We start from the raw sequence: 17,871 nt of genomic DNA on the forward strand, positions 1-17,871 counted from the left end.
TAAATAATAGATCTTGCCAAAAATAAATCTATTAAATATATTAAAAGTGTTTAAAACCTAAATCGATTGGATCTAGGGCATAACACTTACAAACTCGCAGTTGCACTAGATCCAATCACTCATGTATCTAGTACCATAAGCGTCCGCATGACAATCATGTTTCTATTGTGACAATGACTTTGTCAATGGATCTGCAATATTGTCTTAGTGTTATTTATGTGTCAACACTATACATATTGAATCTTATATTGTGTGGATAGTGGATTCAAGAACTAGAAATCCACTTTATATGAGATCAAGAAGTGTCTTTAGTCTATTTTTGAGTCTTTGACTTGATACAAAATAGATATATACAAATAATGAAGATGGAGTGGATGTTTATATGACTAATGTACTTAGTGTTGCAAAGTGGAGAAACTGTCCTCCTATTCGATATAAAGATAGTATCAAAAACTCCACTAAATTTGATCTCAGTTATTGTTTTTTGAAGATTGGTCTCTTATTTGAACTTATACGTGGCAGATTTATTCGTGCTCACAGTGGTGATGTTTATTATAGTTCTGGATATTTGTGCAATGAATTGAGGTTTTGAGTTGAGAAAATCATTCAAAATTGTAAGAGCTAAACTTCCATAGAATAAATCCATCTAAATTTCTTTGCGGGCTGTGACTAAGCGGGATAGAGATGGAACTTCACTTTTCATTACATTCATAGATGGATTCATGCATTTCAGATATGCCTCTAATTTTCTTAAGTTGAAGATATTATACTAGTTTAGACTTTTTCTGAAGTCGAGTGGAAATCAGATTATGGAAGTGAAGACATTGAGAATTATCTGATGGCATGAATCTCTATCACGAGATATCAATGATCTATAATGAATGAGATTCTTATTTGATAGACTATTCGATAATCACCTATAATTATATGGTGTATTTGATTGAATGAATGAAATATTGCAGAATATGATGAGGTTTGAGAAATACAGTCCAACTTACATATTTGCTTTTGGAAAGAGGTTGGCTAACTACAATGTATCAGTTAATGGAGTTATCTCAATGGTGGTACCTTCAAAATATATAAGTTTTGTACATGTAGATAACCAAATATGGGTTATCATAGACTCATAATGGATTATACATGTTCTCGATAATGAGTTTGGGAACATGAATCTATTAAGAATGAGATGTGTCCTGATGACATACATGTAGTCCAAAAAGGGTATTTAAGTGAAATTTTTTACGGATATCGAGTGAATGTGACATTTGGCCCCCCGTTTGAACCCCATTTTTGGTAATGAAAATGGAAGGAATAGTGTTTTGTTTAAAAAATGAGTGGCTGAAAAAAAGGAAAAAATTTCGATTTACGTGTAATTTTATTTTATGGAAGATTGTGTGGTTGAAAATAAGAGAGAGAAAAATAGAATGTAATGGAAAGTAATTTAATGGGGGCCAAACGGGGGCTCGATATTTTTCCCAGTAAGGGAGAAAAGATTGGAGAACATCGTTGAAATTGATGATATATGTATTGATGAACTAGTTTTAAATATATAAGAGTTGATTTAAACTTCTAATTCAAGTGAGAGTAATCTATTTTCGAGTTGGACCTATCTATCCGAGTGGGAGCCATCTAAGAACTATCTAATTTCAATGACTCTTGGTTTCAAGTGTGAGCTAAGAACTATTTAATATCAATGATTTCTGGTTCAGAAAATCAGTGGAGAATTTTCAAAAAAGTGATGGAAGTATATATAGAGTATGGAATTATAACCTACTCTGGGATATGGTTAAAGTTCTATTCGGACATTATGTTTATTGAGAACATTCGGGTTCTTGAAAACTAAATGGAAGACTAATGAGTTTCTGATAGATAAAGCTATCTCTTTGAAAAATGTTATACTCAATATGAGCGTATTGAGCTAGGTAAAAATTTTTCATGACAATGGGAATCGTTTCTATACGTCAATGCTAGCCATGATAGTATGTTTTAATTTAGAGTTACAGCAATAGACCTAGAGACAATATTTTTATTCTCAATTAAGAAATGAGTGAAGAGATCAGCATAATCGTCTTGCAAGATTTCATGTTTAAAAGTTTGATGGTATGCTGTAATTCTAATTTTGATATTACATTGGATTGGCTAAACATGATAAAGAGTGTATAGAGACCATTTTGAAATGGTTGTCCTCGATCTATGAGACAAAGGACGTGAGTTTAGCAAATTGTATGAGTTGTGTTAAAAAGATTATTTGAGTCTTTTTGCTCTATCACAAGAGTTTAATATTATAAAAGCTCATGTGGAATTGCTACCATGTTGATACTCTTATATAGGAAGGTGATCATATAAGTCTTCATAAATATCCAAAGACTCCATAAGTGCACAATGATATATTCAAAGAACTATATCTAGTACGATTAAGAGTTAGGAGATAGAAAAATACTATGATGCTTGCCATAACATTGGTTATGCCATGGATCTAGTCAGTACGTATCAATATTATCTTTAGAAAATGTAGTGTGATACCTAAAGGATGCCACTGTCAGCTATTCTATTCTGTTGTCAAATGAATAACTTGTGATTAGAATAGATATACAATTGTCGACTATAGAGTAGTAAGAAGCATTTATTGTAATGTATATCTTGGCAGCTAAATAAATTGTTTGATATAGATATATTGAACATCTAATAATACTGGTTGAGAATATGAGATTCATGATAGTTACGTAACTATCTTATATGTTGAGATCTCAAGTATCAAGATGAAACCAAATACTTGATGGTATTTCTACGAGAGACATTAGCAAAGAAAGTGTCTTTGCGATATATCTACGTAATTGATGATATGTAATCATCATACATTTCAAACTCCAAAATTTTTCTCATTTACAAATTTTTTTTGGTTCACATCAAGGGCTTCAAACAAAAGAAAGATTGATTTTATTTTTTAATGCTTCGGGTTCCAAGAGTTTGGGGTAAATATGCATATACTATACAAGTGTAGTTTGGAGTAAATTACGGATGTCATGAGACACTTAGCAGGTCTCCAATGTTTCGTTCTATAACAAAACATCCGTGCGTTCATTTAAGTGTCACCACACTTTAGCTTGTGAGATCAACTACTTACTTTACAAGTAAGAAATACCACATGTGATGGTCTATCCGTAATAATAATATTCGTATCTCGTTATTACTTACAACCATGGATTATTCAAGATCCGATTATATGTAATTTGCATTTCACAATCACAACTTCTTGTGATTAACAAATCACTTAAACTTGAATCTTCGAACTTTATTATTAATAGCATTTATCAGAATATTAATTTAAATAAATAATAGATCTTGCCAAAAATAAATCTATTAAATATATTAAAAGTGTTTAAAACCTAAATCGATTGGATCTAGGGCATAACACTTACAAACTCGCAGTTGCACTAGATCCAATCACTCATGTATCTAGTACCATAAGCGTCCGCATGACAATCATGTTTCTATTGTGACAATGACTTTGTCAATGGATCTGCAATATTGTCTTAGTGTTATTTATGTGTCAACACTATACATATTGAATCTTATATTGTGTGGATAGTGGATTCAAGAACTAGAAATCCACTTTATATGAGATCAAGACGTGTCTTTAGTCTATTTTTGAGTCTTTGACTTGACACAAAATAGATATATACAAATAATGAAGATGGAGTGGAGGTTTATATGACTAATGTACTTAGTGTTGCAAAGTGGAGAAACTGGGCTCCTATTCGATATTAAGATAGTATCAAAAACTCCACTAAATTTGATCTCAGTTATTGTTTTTTGAAGATTGGTCTCTTACTTGAACTTATACGTGGCAGATTTATTCGTGCTCACAGTGGTGATGTTTATTATAGTTCTGGATATTTGTGCAATGAATTGAGGTATAGTACAAGTCAAAAACATGAAACTAGGAATGGAAAAATGCAAAGGAAGCAAACGCACAACTTTAGGCCACTTAGCGAATATTTTTCTAGACACTTCCTATACAAGATAACTATCAATAGAAAATTGAACATCATAATTGTTATTAACTAATTGTCCGTTAGACTTGTATTAGAAAGTTTAGGAAATTCAAAAAAACCTTTAAATGAAGAATTAATATCTCCAACTGCTTAGGTAGGTAATTGTATTAGCAATCTAAATGTGAGATGAGCCTTCTCTAAACATTTCCAAGAATGTTGGAGGAACTAGTCATATGATTTGACATACCAAAATCAACAAGCTAAGATAACGATGGTGACAACTTATTACCAGCCCAAAGGCTAAGAAGCTAAAATAATCGTATTTTAGTGTCAGCAGAGCCACGCAATTAGTTCTTCGACAGAAGAAGTCCAAAATGTTGAAGTTAACAAGTCAAATAACAACTTATATGTTGGTCATGAAGGCAAAATCATGCTTGGTGTGTTGGATTCAATATTTTGGAAAATATATGGAAAAACAAGCAGCATGGATGGATTAAAATGGGCATAACTTTCAGCTCGAGTGTCAGATTTTAACCCATTAGTACAATTCGAAATCGTTACGAAATTCTGCACAAGGAGGAAAATGTTTCAAAATGAAAGCTATGTATTGCATAGCTTAAAATCCATGTGATTGCATTCCTTTTACCCAAGAACAATGTGGCAGGATTGATTTGAACCATGCAACACGCAAAGTTTCATTTTCCACAAATTACCTATTTACATTAGAATTCCGATTTTATGGAATCTTTTTAATCTTTAGAAGTTATTTTCCTCTTTCACTACATTATTAAGTTTTAGTATAATTATGTTTTATTACTTTCATTGTAAAATCAAGACTTTTATATGATAAATTGAATTGAGAATTTTCTCTCGAGACTCTGTGCCTCAAATCTCTTGTTCTTTAATGTACAAATCGAACTTTACAAGAAAATTGAGTTTCTTGCGGCGTTTACAAATCTGGATAAGGTTCAATCATTGTGTGATCAAGAGGTCGCTAAATTCCATTTTATTAGTTTCTTGCTTCATAGTTTTTGAATCAAATCCAAAACTTTGAATCTTTGGCATTCTTGGGATTTGATTTCAATCTCCTGCAGGTTTCGTAACCGCCGTTGTTACGTGGGTTCACATCAGTTGGTACCAAAGGTTAGGCTCTAAAATCAAGGTTATATCCCTTTTGATTTTGTTGAGTCTTTATTTTTTCGCTTTCCCATGTTTTATTTTGCGTTCCTCGTATTCTTCATGTTTTTCAATTGTTGTTGAGTCTTTGATCCGCTAAATCCTGTCAAATTTTCAAAAGTTATTTTTGGGCTAATTTAGCATTCAAATCAACTTCCGTTAGTTTTTTTGGTATCATAGTCAAATTTTCTATCAAAAGAGTCAAAAAAAATATCCCCAAAAAAATCGAATTTGTCAAAAAAAATAAAATTGTTGTTTGATTTATCTTGAAAATTGCCAGCACGTTTTATATTCCTTCCAAATTCAATTTGATCTGTCAAGTCCAATCCAAAAAAAAGGTCAATAACCAATTTCTTAAATTAAAATTAGTCCCACTCTAATTTGCATTCAAATTCCTTTGAGTCCTTTTTAAATTCACAAAGTCTCACTCACACCCAGTTGAATTCCACAAAATTATTTGATATTGAGTTCGAATTTGTTCTTAAAGATTTGCTTGGAAGAATGAGTGGAAAAAGGCCGAGTAGTGAGATCAATAGTGGGTAAAAGTCAAAAAAATGAGTGACACAAGATTGACATACAGGTGGGTAGAAATATTTTAGATTTAGGATGTCTGACGAGGAAGGATCAAATTCAAGTAGGGTCGAAAATCAAATCAACATGTCTGAATGTGGCGATTTGAGAGATTGTTAGCAGATATGGGTGATAGGTTGGATAGGCTTGATACTTCGGTTACCAATCTTAGTAGTGGGCAACGAGCTGAAGTACATAATGTGAAAAGACAGGGTAGACGAGAATCAAGGATGGAGATGCTTGATGAGTATGGATACATCAGTGATTTGGTGAGGAGATGTTAATGCACGCTGAAGCGAGAAGATTGAGGGATAGAGGCAATAGGTTTGAGAGATGTGGTAGAAATAATATTGGAGATGAAGTGGATGGAGGAACGATTAACTTAAAAATGTCCATTCCACCGTTTAAGGGAAGAAGCAATCCGAAAGCTTTTAGAGTGGGAGAAGAATGCGGAGTTAATCTTTGAGTGCCATAATTATTCGAAGGAAAATAAGGTGACGATAGTCGTTCTTGAATTCACCGATTATGCCATAACTTGGTAGGATCAAGTGGTGACCTTAAGGTTGAGGAATAGGGAGAGACCTATGGATGAGTTGCAGGCGATAATGCATAAGATGTTCGTACCTAGTCAGTATTATAGGGAACTCCATGAAAAGTTACAAAGTTTGTACCAGGGGTCGAGTTGGGAGGACTGCCACAAAAAGATAGAAATATTAATGATTAAGGGCGAATGTGGAGGAGGATCGGGAAGCCAAATGGCTAGATTTTTTAATGGGTTGAATAGAGACATTGCCAATGCAGTAGAATTGCAGCATTATGTGGAGCTAGAAGACATGCTACATATGGTCATGAAGGTGGAGAGGCAATTGAAGCGAAAGGGGACAGCTAGGTATCAAATCAGGCCTAATTCATCTTTGAAGCTGAGATAGGAGGATGAAACGATATATGGGGCAGCTACAAGCAATAAAATCAAATCACCAAAGGGAAATGATGAAATTGCTAGCAAGATCACACCAAAGGCAGAACCACAGTCATCTAGGAGTCGGGATATTAAGTGTTTCAAGTGCTTTGGGTTCGGGACACATTGCTTCTCAATATCCAAATAAACGAGCGATAATCTTGAGTTCTAATGGGGAAGTAGTGAGTGATAGTGTTGGAGATGGGGTGTCTGAACTAGAGGATGCTAGTAGTGGTGGTGACTGGTAGAACATGCGGTAGAAGGGGAAGCACTAATGGTGATGCATGCATTCAACACACAAATCAAGGTGGATGAATAGGAACAACAAGAGGAGAATATCTTTCGTAGTAGATGCCATGTGGAGAACAAGGTATATAGTTTGATAATTGATGGAGGTTGTTGTACTAATATCGCTAGTACTGTACTTGTTGAGAAGTTAGGTTTGATTACTACAAAACACCCTCAACCTTGCAAATTATAGTGGTTGGATGATTGTGGAGAGGTTAAGGTGAATAAGAGAGTGCTAGTTAACATTTCAATTGAGAGGTATAAAGATGAAGTGCTGTGTCATGTTGTCACAATGCTTGTTGGGTATATATTGTTGGGTAGGCCGTGGAAGTATGATAGGAAGGTGAAGCATGATAGGTTTAGAAATAGGTACAATTTTGACAAGAATAGAATCAATCACATTTGTACCTTTGACACCACAACAAATATATGAAGATCAAATGAAGTTGAGAAGTGAGGAAGAGAGACAAGAAAGAGAGTCTTCTGAGAAGAGAGAAAAAGGGAAAGTGAGTTGTTATGTAGAAAAGAAACAGGTTGAGAGTATGATGAGGACTAAAAAGTCACTCCTCAGTTTGATTATATCTTTGATGCAGGAATGTGAAAATTTATTGCATGAAGACTTTCTTCAAGGAGTATCACCTATTGAATATTCAGTTGATGCAATGCAATTAGAAAACCTATGGAGCATCGAAGAAGGATCAATCAACCATGGCATTGCAAGGTATCAAAGTCCCAAACCTCTTCTAGTACTGGAAGGCCAAAAATGGAGTTGTGTGAATTCCAAAGCAGTGAATGGAAGAGGCATAAAATGTTCAAACCTGGCGATTGGACTTGGAAGAATCAACAAAAATGGTGAGGACGATTGCAAGGAAGATCAAACCTTTACCCAAGAGGACACGGTCAATTCCATGACATTGCAAGGCTTGAGGGTGATGGATACAAATTTGATCTTGAAATTCCAGATTTGAGGATGAATCCTTTTGAAGAGGGAAGGGATGATGTGATCCAAGGAGGGCCACGAATTTCCAAGGGTTCAGAACGAGTCAAGAAGAGGTTTATGGCAAGGACAAGACCAATTATAGTTAACAAAGCCACGTAATTACTTGTTTGAGAGACGGAGTCCAAAATGTTGAAGTTAATAGGCCAAATAACAACTTATATGTTGGTCATGAATGGGAAATCATGCTTGGTGTGTTGGATTCAATATTTTGGAAGATATATAGAAAAACAAGTAGCGTAAATTAAAACGAGCAGAACTTTCAGCTCGGGTGTCGGATTTTTGCCCATGAGAACAATCTGGAACTATCACGAAATTCTGCACAAGAAGAAAGATGTTTCAAAAATCTATGTGATTGCATGCCCATCACCCGAGAACAAGGAGGCAGGATTGATTTGAACCATGCGACCGCAACGAATATAACCATGCGGTTGCATAGAACAAATGCGACACGCGAAATTTCCTTTTTCCGCGAGTTAGTTATTTACGTTAGAATTCCAATCTTATGCAGTCTTTGTAATCTTTAGAAATTATTTTCCACTTTTACTACATTATTAGGTTTTAGTATAAATATGTTTTATTTCTTTAATTGTAAAATCAAGACTTTTATGTTAAAATTGAATTGATAATTTTCTCTCTAAGCTCTCTGCTTCAAATCTCTTGTTCTTTAATGTACAAATCAAACTTATCAAGAAATTGAGTTTCTTGTGGTGATCACAAATCCAGTTGAGATTCAATCATTGTGTGATCAAGAGATCAATAAATTCCATTTTATTGGTTGCTTGGTTCATAGTTTTTGGATCAAATTCAAAACCTTAAATCTTTGGTGTCCTTGAGATTTGATTTCAATCTCGTGTGAGTTTCGTAGCCGTCATTGCTACGTGAGTTCACACCATACAGTAACATAAATATACTAAAATTAATCTGATAATTTGCAAGCCCTACATTGGCCCAAAGAGAAATAGGAGAGAAAAGCCTCAAAAAAATAATAACTACATCAGATTAGCGGGCTAAATTAATTGAAGCCCCAATCAAAAACTTAAACTCATAGAATGGATGCCCAAAATGCTAGGCCCAAACAATTGGAATTCACATAAAATATACATGTTGCCCTAGCCCACAACACAATTTTAGCAATAACTATTGTTGCGCACAATCAATTGCCCACCAATTTCACTGCAACATATATCAATCGAAGATTTCTCACTAGAAGAGGGAGTCAAAATCTTTCTATTAGACCCACAAATCAACAAAAAATGCCCACACTCATATAATTCGATGGTAGCCAAGATCAACAGTCATGAAAGTTGCTAGAACATTTCGGTCTACACATGACTAAGCTCTATTGGGCGATGGCTTATTGAAGCAAATCCAACATAGAAGCCAAGACCGATAGTCATAGAAGAGATAGCTGATTTATACTGAAAAATTTTGAAAGTTGAGCTCACCAAAAGAAAACTAGAGAATACCCAAAAATCAAGTTTCTGGAAAATCTGTGAAAAAGTGAAACACAATTATATACTATGTTTATTGGCTCTAATACCATATTAATTGGATTGAATGTCACTCATAGTGATCAAATAGAAAGATTTGGAATTGCAAGGTTGCCTATAAGCCATTACAACAATCACACCTAACTAAAAAGGAAACAAATAATTGTACATTAAATACAGAATGTCAACAACTATCTACTATCAGTCAGCTAGTACAGTAATCACAGCTAACTAAGAAGGAAACAAATAATTGTACCCTAATTATAGACATTACATATCTATAGCTATCTACTATCAGCCCATATATCATAAGTACAAAGATACGGAGTGCCAACACATATCAAACTTTGATTGCACAAGTCAAAGTCAAATGAATGGAATGTAACTCAACAACATGAAGGACCATCAAGTGTACTATGACTTGCTTTTTTATCCTCCCCCCTCAAATTTTACCCTTTCTCCTAATGATATTCAAATATAGCCGGACTTGAGGAGAGGCCCAATAGGCTGCCGCCTCAGGCCCAACACTTTAGGGGGCCCAAAAAAATATTTTGTTTAATATATATATATATATATTTTTTTTGGGAAAAAGACCCCCATTAAATACTTTCAAAGCCTCCCATTCCCATAATTGTCCCCAATAGGCCACCGTAGTTGTACATAAGTAAGAGACTCATACATAAACCATAAATGTAATCTTTTTTCCCCTACAATTTCCAATATTCCTTAAGTAATCTGCAATGTTTATTTTATTCTTTACATTTTTGAGTTTATTTATTTTCCACAGCTGATCTTGCTAGGAATGTTCGAGAGTTAGCCAAGGTCGAATGTTCAGATTTTGAAAATGGAGATTAGTTTTCTTGAGGTGAGTTGGAACGTAGGTAGATAACATAAATTTTCTTGTCATTTAATCTTCTAATTATATAAATTGCTAAATAGGATTTATAATTGAATGGGACTTTAATTGGAAAACGAAGTGATGAATTAGACTATAGACAATTCCAATCTTCCATATAGAATGCTAAATTATCATATTTTGTTGTAGGTTTGACATGTGCTCAATTTCTAGCATGGGTTACAATTGTTCCCTCACAAATTTGTACTTTTGTTTTATTCTTTAGTTTTTTTTTTTTCGTCACTGAATTCACAGTGTTGTCGAATTTTAAAATTTGACTAATTATAGTTTATAACCTTGTTCCAGACTTGAATTAGTATAGTTATTGTTAGAATATTGAGGTAATTTGTATGCTATATTTTATGGTCATGTGAGAAATAGAAAGCCACTGAGGGTTGAGACTTGAGATTATGGGAAATTGGATAAATCAATTTTTTGCTGGTCATACAAGTATTTTCAATAATAGGTTTGTTTGTCAGTTTGTAGGATTATTTCCTTCATTAGATTTGCATTGGTCTAATATTTTGGATGCTCTTTTCTTTGATATTGTTGGTACGATGCTTTGACAAAAAATTATATCTTTTAATCATTCTTTCTTAAGCTAGTATGAGCCTCTTTTTACACTCAAATTTCAGTTTGCATTAGCTGTTGAGTGACTTGAGTCAAATATGGCTCCTAAATATGTGTTCGAAGCTTAAAAAAGAACAAGAGAGAAACAATAGATGCATTAATTTGAAACCAAATTGGAGATACAGATAAGTAGTTTAATGGCAAGAAAAGAAAGAGAATGAGCACCAAAAAATCTAGTGATTGAGGAACAACAAAATCAAAACGATAATGATAATGTAGATGAATCGAAAAGAGTACATGGAAATGATTGAACCTGCCAATGTGAATTAATCAAAGCATAATTATGAAAAAAATTCTACATGAAGATTAAATCAAGAGAATTATTTTTCTTTGAATTTTTATGATCTTGAAAATTGAAAGGATGTTCACATTGATGACATTTTTGTTGAAATGAGTCCAAAAAGTGTTGATGACATCTTGTTTTTCAAAGAGGGTGAAGATAAACATTTTGAATCATCACAATATACACGACCAATGGTAAATGGGTAGACAACCGTCAGAAGATGGTTAGTGTATTCAATTTCTTTAGACAAGATCTTTTATTTTTGCAACAAGTTGTTTAAGATAGAATGATGAAAAATATGGACCAATTGGAAAATGATAGATATGAAGATTTGCATAATGTGCACCAGCGTTTTACGAAACATAAAGTGGCTATGGAATATATAGGTTGTATGACTAGTTGGATGGAGTTGAAAAATAGGCTTCAAACAAAACATACAATTGATGATTGATCCCTGTTATCCTTAAAAAAGAGATGCTTGAACAACTCGACTATTTAAAATTGATTGATATTTTTTGCCTTTAAAATCGCTAGACAAGTTGTATTTAAGCGATCGTTTAGATTATTTTCGCATTGCTATTTGATTGTAATATAAATATTTTGAATATTTCATTTCATATGTTGCTTTATTGTTGATTTTAAATTTTAAATTTAGTTCTGTAAAATTCTTAATTGCTTGCTGGTAGGAGTCCAAATTATAATGTTTGCCTCAGATCCAGCAAAACACAAGTACGGTTCAAACTGAGGTAATTGACATAGTAAGACTTTGTTCTTCCCGGACGTGTAGGTTCATTTCTTGTTACAACTGGACCCCTCTATGATTCAAGTGCAATATGTTCCTTTAAGTGCACGTTCGACAAGGTTGAATAATATCATAAACAATATTTTGTCATTTTCGTCTTTCTTAAATCCGCCTAGTGTTATGAAGACAAACATGTATTATTTGTTGTTGAGTCGTTTTTATATGGGGATGGAGCCAGAATATCTTGAATATATTGCGTGTTAGAATGAACAAAAGGAGTTTGAGATTAACTCCATGGTTTTACTGCAAACACGAAATATTATATGCATAAGCAAAACAAGTAATTGGCTAAATAACTCATGTAGCACATACAATTTTTCCAAATGATACAACAATTGAAAACATGATAATGGTCTCTGGCCATGTGATGCTATATATCATCAATAATACAACCTCACAAAGGATAGCTTGTAAACAATCATCCTGATGCTCCAATATCACTCATCACAGGTGAGCTATAGCATCCATAGCTCAAAACTTCTCTTGCACCTTTAATTGGTACAATTTGTTATTGATTTAGATGATGCAAGATAGTGTATTGCAAGACGAGGGCATGCAATCCAGTGCATTTAAGCTAATGTTAGGGTCATGGTTTGATCTTATTGCCCATCAACGTAGGGGTAATAAATATAACACCTATTAGAACACAGAATAATTATAGACTGAAAGTCATAGAGATCACCCACCGATTGCAAGTTGCCCCTTGGGCTTAGGATTGAATCTGGCTAGGGCGCAGGTAAGGCAGGGTAGGGATTTGAAATGCCATCAGTCAAAAATCAATAAGGTACTTCTGGCTGGGTAAAAAATAGTTCAAATAACTATATGCTTAACTTATGCCCCAGGAATCCCTGGACACAGGGGGTAGGAGCTAACTGGATAATACATTATCATTAAACTGAGTTAGAGTATTTGGCACCTTTCGTCTCCACTTGAGCATTCGTATGATGATAGTGTAATTTTAGTAGAGAACGGGAAAACAGGGAAAGAGGCTAAACCAATAATCTGTCTCAGGCCCTGGCCCTGTCTTCAAAAATCTTTTTCAAGTTTAGTTCTTTTGACGGTAAACCAACAGGACTCTTCGTCCTGACTTTTCGTAAAGTGCTTAGAAGGGCCGATGCTTACAATATCAAATACCTTTTCTTTCCAGGAGACACTTAAGATACCGAAGCATTTCTTCGAGATGTGATAATACCAGACTCCTTATAACCCCAAGAAAGGCCGGCTAGTCTTCAGCTCTGGGGATGCTAGAAGGTGGTGAAGCTTTCGTCACGCTTAGTGCTTGTGTGGCTGATTCTTGAATAATCAAATGGATTTACCTAGCTAAGCGAAGTGCTATTCTAGCCTGAACAGGACCAAAGTGTTATGATGAATACCCTTATTCAGATTTTAAGGATATAAGAACCGAAAAAATACAGGTATAATTTGTGTGAGATGAGTATTATTGTTTTATTTTAAATTGAGAAATCTCTTGTGCTAGGCAAAATTTTCAGATATAATAATATATGTGTGAAAATAAAAGTATTATAGCAAGAAGAATTACCCTTACAGTGACGAAAGCAGCAAGGACGATCCCAAGAAAATATGGAAAGTTACATCTACAATTGGTGAAGCAACGTTTATAAATGCATTTGGCAATGTTGGAGTCACTCTTAGGAAAAACATGTAGTTCAGCAGCCGCTCCCTTCTTTTAGCGACCTAAATAAACAAAAGATTATATTTGAATAGCATAGTTGATGCCCATGGTACGTATGAGTTGATAACTACCTGGGCTTGGAAAAAGGTTAATTTTTCCGGCCAGAGGGAGAAGACGAGTGGTCGACCAATTAATTTCGATAAGAAATAGCACGAAGATGCAGCGGCAGTAGCTGTGAATACAACCAGAGGTAGCCTTTGACAAGCCCAAAAAGCCCTCTTGCAAGCAAGGACATAAAAACAGTTCTTGAAATCATAAAAGTTTGCATAAAAATGTAGACAAGGCAATATCCCGAAAGAACTTGTATGGTGTAATCACTTGTACAGCTTTCCAGGTTATCCCTTTAGCAAACACAAAACCAAAATTGATTATCCATTATGCAGACTGGCAATAATATCTTTGAACAATCTTTATCAGGATATTTCAACAGAATATGAATGCAACGACTTAGTTACGACAAGAACTGCACAACACAAAGTTAGATATCTATTTATGCCTTAGGACAAGTTCGAAGGGCACCGACAAGTCGGAATGTGCAAGTATGGGTTTGATTGCATTATTTTGTGTAGTATTATCATGATAAAAATCCAAGCATGGTACCTTACTGAGTATTTCTTATACTCATAGTATGTTATGCTAAATTTACGTCTAAGAAAAATGTTAATAATCGATGCAACACGTAACATGTGGAAACCACATTGATGATTTGATGTATAAACTGCTTTAGATAGTGTACAAAATACGTAACTACTAACACACAAAAGAACAGAATGTCAAACGTTATCAATCCATTTATTCCAAATCAGATAAACATAGTAAAGTAAAGCATGAGGCCAATATTACTATGCATTACCAAAGAAATTTTCATTAATCAAATAATTATGTTTACCATGATTCAAATTCAATGTACACTTGTTGTCACTCTAGCAATTTAAATGGAATCACTAGCTTGATTAACCAAAAACGAAATTTAGATATCTCGAGAATCTTTTCATTATTATCAGAGCATAATTAAAAGAAGCCTTCTACATTTAAAGATAAGAAGAACAACTAAGAGGGTGACTAAAGGAAAACAAATTTCATTAATGTACAACTTCATGACACAGGAATCATTCAATTTTGATATCTATGGCCGGAGATATCAAGTTTTAAACGTTGAGAGGTCAATCTGGATTTTCTGTGTAATACTTCACTGTTTTCAGTAAGCAACTTCAAATTGATAAATATAGATACTTCACCCCTAGTAACAAGGTTGAGCAAGACAAGAGGGCTGATTCACTCTTCCCAATCTACCAAGTAATAACCCTCATATCCAACATGTTCAAAAGTGAATTCATTATCTCCGGATGCAAGTAAGTTTTAACAGAATACCACCACAAAAGAATTCGTCACAATAATGATTTTTTCCACTTTTAAATAAATATTCTTGCATAATATGGATTTCAACTTTCTATACCTTTTATTTTTTTCTTAATAGTGTCGAGGTCGTATATATAAAGTATAATTTCTTGTCGACATACACTTTTATCGGTGATCAAATTTCTTTTTAAAGAATTATATTACCAAGTTGAAATTAAGTTCTTAACATGTAATACTTCTATTTAAGAGTATTTACATGTACTAAAGGCAGAAGTTATTATGTTTTATATACGAAGGCCATCGTACCACTTTGAAAGTGACTCATCAACTAGCTCCACCAAGGTACTCCTAGATCCAATACTGATGGTTGACAGATGAAGGCAAGAAGGTGATCAAGGGGCTAATAAAAGGAGAAGGCCAGCACACTGATTTTTAATTATATGCGGAATTAAATCTCACTCCCCAATTATCATCCATGTGTTTATACTGAAGTGGTTCACAGTGCTATTGGCTTTTCATTATTTTGGAGAAATTAATACCATCAAGTGCAAAAATAAATAGATAAAGCTCTCTTATCCTCTACGGTATTTAAATTTCTAAACAACAAAACTATTTTAAGATTTATTTCTGTTTAGCAGCAGTTTAAACTATAAAATTGTGAATAATAATTTATCAATATCATGATTACAAATTCAAATATACAACATAAAACTGAAAAAATAAAAAGAAAATAAAAGTACTTGAGAATTTGGAGGTCTTGTAGAGAACGAGGAAGCTTAAGAAAGCTATAATCGGATGCAGGCATTGTAAGGTATATTAACCCTAAAATAAATCCCAACACGACGCAGCAAGGCAACATCACCTCGTAGCCGTCAATAGAAATTTGCCGAATTTCACTTCCTCCTTCCCTTCAATTACACCTCTGACGCCTCTTCTATCAGTACAAGATGCAACTTTCACATTCATTATTTCCCAATTAACAAATAATGAAAACAATCTTTTTATTTTCTTATATGGGTTTTTGGAATTTAGAACTTTGATTGGAGATAAGAATGACATAAATAAACTTGTGTACACACAAATACAGGTAAATACATATATTAATGTAGAAATGCACCAATTCAGAGAGAGAAGAAGAGGATTTCTAATTCTTCTTCTTTTCTTTGGGGACACACACACACACACACACACTCTCTCTCTCTCTCTCTTCAATTGAATGTCTAAAAATATTATTTTCTATTTATTGGATGATTGTTCAGAAATTGAAAAGAATATTCCTTAATTCGCACATAAAATGCAAAAAGGTAAATATCATTTATATTTTAAAAGTAAGAGCTAATCATAACTCGTCTTAATTGGGGACAGAACAAGGTAGGCCTACATTGGTCATCTACAAAAGTCTCTTTATTTAAAATAAAAAATAAAAAAATAAAATTAATGTATTATAGAATGTATCTTAAATTTAAATTTAAAGTGTCAAAATATTTACACACTTCAATAATATTCTCTATTGACTTCATCTTTCTCTGTCATACATCCTGTCGATATAAACTATCATACTCGACAGTTAAAAGCAGTATTTCTCAAACATTATAATTTGTTTTTTGCTTTCTGATACGTGTGTTTCGCATTAATATCTGAGGAATTTAAAATTATAAATACTCTCATCTCATTTTGCAATATGCAAACTAGAATGATTGAAATCATGTTCATCAGTATTGTAATTGTTGTTTTCAACTAAATGGAAAATGCATCAACCCGTGCTCGGATGACCATGAGGGTCAATGCCTAGTGGGAACCAAGAGGTGAACGGTATGTGTGCATTAATTATAAGAAATTCAAAATTTTAAATACCCTCATCTCTTTCCGTAGTTTGTAAACTAGAAATACTAATCTCATGTCGATTTAACGCAACGCAAATGTTGTTTTCAAATAGATAGAGGAGCCATATAGCCCGACGTGTCATGTCCGGACAACTAGTAAGTTCTCTCAGCTTATACGTGATGGAGGCAACCACCATATCCATCAAAAGCAACGATATTGTTAGCACAAAGAGGCGGTGATTGACACACGTTCAATTTCCTGTTGCATCTACTAGGACTCCATACACCAAGGAAAGGAGAGAGAGTAAAGAAATGGTTTGACGAAATTTATTAATACTACATTAGAATCAATTTGTTAGTGTAGTAAATGACCTCATTTTGCTTTCTTCCAAGAATGTGGTTATAAACACAATTTGATGGTTGCATCCACGTGCAGTTAAACATTTGATCATTTCTCGTTTCTCATATTTCTTGGATTGTTTGATTGGCACAAGAAAAATTGTTGAATTTCTTAACTGAAGTTTATAATTTCAGTATTCAGGGTTTATCTTTAACTTGCAAGATCCGTTCGTCTTCTGTTGAACTTTCTGCCAGCACCATTCCCTGATCGTCCTTTTGAATTAGCTTCCTGCCACCCTTTATCAGAGTTTGTTTTTGCACAGTTTCTTCAGAAGTGTAGGTACAAATTTTTGTCTATTAGAATGTTAGGCACGCAACCAGAATTTTAGCAAACTTCTATTGTTCTTTGGAAGGCATCTGTGCTAGATAAACAACAATACTTGCCCTCAATTATGTTTATTTCTTCAATTAGGGATGGAAAATAGTTTCAATTTATTTCAATGCCCAAACAAATCATTAATTCAAGAATGAAACATTAAATATGGAAATTAAACAAGTGATAATAAGAAA

At 33.7% G+C, this 17,871-nt stretch overlaps 1 pseudogene; it reads right to left on the reverse strand.

Annotated features, from left to right (window-relative positions):
- Nucleotides 1-12,505: 12,505 nt before the first annotated feature.
- LOC111382972 lies at nt 12,506-15,998 on the reverse strand (annotated as a pseudogene).
- Nucleotides 15,999-17,871: the final 1,873 nt, after the last annotated feature.

The sequence above is a fragment of the Olea europaea genome, unplaced genomic scaffold, assembly GCF_002742605.1.
Source record: "Olea europaea var. sylvestris unplaced genomic scaffold, O_europaea_v1 scaffold2595, whole genome shotgun sequence".
NCBI lineage: Eukaryota > Viridiplantae > Streptophyta > Magnoliopsida > Lamiales > Oleaceae > Olea > Olea europaea.